Raw genomic sequence first — 4,693 nt, 5'->3', positions numbered from 1 at the left:
AGTATATATAATCAAATTTTAACTAAAATTGTCATGCCGTTTCATAATTTTCTTATGTTGGTTCTTTTTATCACGACGCTATCGGTTGTAAATTTGTAAAAATATAACCTTTTTAGAACTTGAAATTCCCAAATTAAATTTGGAGTGATTAGCGGTTCCAATAGAGTTTTGTGTAAGGCTTGTATTTAGGACTTGCAAGATTCAAAGTTTTAGCATCCCCCCACACTTAAATTACACATTGTCTTCAATGTGTCCAAAAAATAAGTTTTTAGGATGATTGAATGTGTAAAAAGGTGCGAAAAAGCAAAATTTATGTTATTGGGCGTCTGGACACGACCCCGTGTCGGATGAACACGACCCCGTGTTCAGAGTGACAGTAACGAAAACTTACAGAAGGTTGACACGGGGGGCGTGTGGCTGGGCACGACCCCGTGTCTGGCAAAAATCTGTAGAATTTAACAAATAGCAGGTCTGGGGAAGTGGCCACGAGGGCGTGTTCGATGGACACGACCCCGTGTAGACAATCTGAAAAGGTGAAAAACAGGTTTCTGGCTCCAGTTTTCCTGTCCCGGCTTTAGTAGCACTAATGTTTAGTGCTCTAAGCCTCGTATGTACTCGTTTAATCAATAAACACTACACCAAACCATAGCAAACATCCTAAATTACCATAGTTCAACATCCACATCACAAAGTTAAAAAGAAAAACAAATGCAGAAAATAAAAAGAGTTAAAGGAAAGTAAATTGTTCAACACTCGGCACGCAGGCCGGAAATTGTTTAAAAGAAAAGAGGTTTAACCTATGGCTACTAGCTGCTCCTGCCTCTACTCCACCCGCCTAGTCCATGTCCTCATCCTCATCATCATCACCTCCTCCTCCGTGCCCCACCATGTACTCCCGGATGTTCCCGATGTCATCCTGAATGTCGGAGATGTTTCTCTCAATTGCTCTGACCCGGGTGTACGTGTTGCTCGCCATGTTATAGGTGTTCCTGGTGCACATGAGGTTTTCCTACAACAAATCATGTAAACTTTGGAAATTAGGAAAACCGCCTCCTTGTGAGGAGGATTGGCCCGGATCACCATGGGGCTGGTATTGGTATTGAGGTGTAAGACCCTACCACGTAATATTTTTAAATCGACGCAGCGGAAATACGAGCCTTAAAATTTCTTTCTTTAATAAACATATTTCTAACATAAAAGTTCAGATGCAATTTATTAAACATTTACTGGAAGGGTTTTACAATATTCACATTGTATTGACGCTTCAAAGCAATACATATTTCGAACTATTTGACCGTTCTTTCCGTACAACCCTTGCTCTTGACTCGATCTACGTCCGCTCAGCTTCGTTAGTAGAAGAAGGAATCCATGTGGTACCTGTGAACATCACATACAACTAAATCATTAGACATTGACAACCTCATACGACACTAGTCTCACACAATTAACTTCCGTATAGCATTCGACTATTCTCTTGAAATCTCTCGTTCCGAGTTCAGCTTCAACTTCATAAGGATCTGTCATTCTCATTCATGCATTATATTCTAAACTCAAGTGTGTCGTTAGTAACGTTAATTCTCAATACATCTAAATTATGCATTCGCACGTACATACACACGTACATACTTACAACCGTACACGTTTACATCCCTACATATATTCAAATATACTTACAATCATGTATTCATACCTATGTGTATCGTACATGTTCTTGTATGCCAAAATACATATAACACGTGCAATTAAAGTCATATTCCCTTAACCACCTCCTACTATTGTATTATAAACATACGTAATAATTCACAAGTAAGCATTCTTATGAACAAGTTTTATCATTTTATCCGTATAAACTGTTCTAACACATTTCCTTTCACCATTTAATTATTTATAAGATCCGCACTTTTACATGAACTTGAGTGCATAGCTATCTATTTTAATAAGGTTAGTGCTTTCTTATGCCTAACAAGGCTTACGGAGTCTTTACGGAGCACCCGGACGGAAATGAGTTCAACCGAGAGCGCTACATGGCGAAAACAGAAAGCAGGAAACGAAGGCACCGTCGCCGACGCCTCACCAGGCTGTCGGCGACGCCCACTAATTTTGTCCGTCGGGAAAGAAGTCCGTAGACAGGAAATTAGGACGTCGTAAGCACAGAACCACCCAAGCATCGTCGCCGACGGTCCTTTGGGACGTCGGCGACGCCCCTTCTGCATCCCAGACGCTAATTTCTACTTTTTGGCTATCGGGATCGATTATACTTGCACCACGAGCGTTCCAAACGTATGGTAACATCCTTTCAAGGTCCCAAATCATACCAATACTTTCCCCATGCCTTAATGGCCGAAACCTCACCTTACCCCGTTTCCTAGTTTTGACCCGTTTGATCTTTATTACACACTTTCCGACTTAGTTAACATTTTTGACCCATCACCACAAAACTAAACTTAGAACTTCATTTGATCTTACGTTCTTACATATCTCACTATTCGCAACATATGACAAAATTAACAGATCTTTCTAAATACTGAAAAGCGGTTCGGAACTTACTTATACTTCATTATGTTATGACAATAATACCTTATTTGACCCATTCGATCTATTTAGCGAGAACCATCGTTTTCATTCAACCAAATCCATATTGAGTTCGTAACATACCCAATTATCTAGAACACTACCTTATTTAAACAAGCTAAGAAGTGAAATCGGAATCACTTACCTTGAGTACTCCAATAAGTGTATTTGTCACCTTGCCTTATCTTGACCCGTTATCCTCCTATGCTTGAGCTCTCCTTGACACGTTCCTATTATCTCATTCCATTACATCCATTCAATAGTTAGTATACATAATCATACGCATCACTAATCACACTTCTATTCACGTGTCAATCGCTTAACGAGTTCAACATGTATCATAATACTACAATGCTAATCAATCTAACAATTTATCATTCCATCATCACAAAAAGTCATACATGAGCTTCTAGCATGCACAATTATGTATTTACATCATGTTCATTATTCTTTCAAAATTCCATACTTAGAATGATAACATTTTCTAAGTTAGGCAACTTGTTTCATACGTTAAACATTTCATACCATTTCTTAACACCTTGGTTTTTACACATCCATTCTACTATTTTCTATCAACAACCCGTTTCGACCCGTTGGTGCAATTATATGCATAAACTATTTGGTAAGTGTTTTAGACACTTAAAACAATCAAATAACTTACTAATAATTTATTAAAATCAGTAGTTCATGATTCATACAAGTGTGCATAACAATACAACTATTTTTACGTAATATTTATACTAAAAATGTGCAGCAACTTTCTGCGCAGCAGCTGTTCACGACACATTTTAACCCATTTATCTTCTGATTCAGTTCTTCATGTTCAAATATGAAATGATCTACACTCAGAGACCTTTCTAAGCAAATAAAGATCGTAACAATCGGACGTTCCTATGATTTTATATGATTTTTACAAAATCAGCACAGAAGCTGAAATGCTTCCAAACAGCTTGCTGTCAAAACAGTATTGCCGACTTTGGGCACTGTTTTGGCCTGTTTAACATCCGAATTCATCAAACATGTTCAAACACAAAACGTAGTATGTTTAAATAGCTTTTTGAGCATATAAGGCTCGACCTCACAGGTCCTTCCTATGATTTTATATGATTTTTGCAAAATTTTTGCGCAACAAATTTTAATTCTAATAAGCTTTGTTACTCGATACACGTAGCATGCATTTTGTACACAACATCATAACTAAGCACTTTTCATACTTATAATACATGATCACCTTCATTACTATTTAATTAGCATTCCATACAAGTGATAACACATACTAACCTATACTAGGCATTTCATCAAACACTTGGTGTGCGAACTACTTTCCAAGCATAGTGTACAAGTGGTTTAAGCATGTTCTTCCCAAATTCATCTCATGAACCATTACATTCAAACGAAATCATATTGTCATTAATTCTACATCTTGTTTATCATATAACATCTTATGAATTAACACAATACAATTTCACATCTACATATTCATCATAATCATCTTCATACTCATGCACATGGGTTTCATCCTAAATCATCAAGATAACTCAAAATTCTACCATAAATCAACTTAAACACAATAGTATTAACAAGTATTCATTCCAATTTCAATCCAATTCACGGATTCATTCTAACCTCTTTTCATCAACAATCACTAGAACACAAAATTTAACTTACCACATGATTGTGAGTACTAGATCATCAAGAAATCGGGTTCATGCATCAATCTCAACTTGAATCCATCTTCAATTTAGACTTAAAGGGGCTGAATTTGAGGGTTTCTCCTTTTTCCTTTGTGGGTGTCGACATACACCTCCGACACACACACACAATACTGAGTTTTCTAGATTATGTAAAACTTAAACTCAATTTTTCCAAGTTTAGCCCCTCTATTTTGTCACATCCTCACAATTGCCACCAAACTCATTCATTACTTGTTTTGATTAAATAATTTAACTAGGCTAAATAGCCTAGTCATTTTATTTCATGTTTTATCATTTGGAACATATGACAAATATAAAAATTCAAGGTTTTAGGGCGTTACTCATATGACGAATGTGAGCATTCGAGTTTTGGGGCGTTACATGAGGAGGTGGTTAGAACTGTGGAGCGTGAAGGACGAGTGCCTCTT

At 37.1% G+C, this 4,693-nt stretch overlaps 1 long non-coding RNA gene across 1 annotated transcript; it reads right to left on the bottom strand.

The window, feature by feature from the left end:
• Positions 1-1,200: 1,200 nt before the first annotated feature.
• On the bottom strand, positions 1,201-4,384 carry LOC110911247. The gene is made up of 2 exons (XR_002576909.2): positions 4,240-4,384; positions 1,201-2,801 (listed from the first exon to the last, which is right to left on the bottom strand). It is a non-coding gene; the product is annotated as an uncharacterized LOC110911247 (long non-coding RNA).
• Between the last annotated feature and the right edge of the window lie 309 nt (positions 4,385-4,693).

The sequence above is a fragment of the Helianthus annuus genome, chromosome 15, assembly GCF_002127325.2.
Source record: "Helianthus annuus cultivar XRQ/B chromosome 15, HanXRQr2.0-SUNRISE, whole genome shotgun sequence".
NCBI lineage: Eukaryota > Viridiplantae > Streptophyta > Magnoliopsida > Asterales > Asteraceae > Helianthus > Helianthus annuus.
This window is presented reverse-complemented; position numbering and strand designations above follow the sequence as displayed.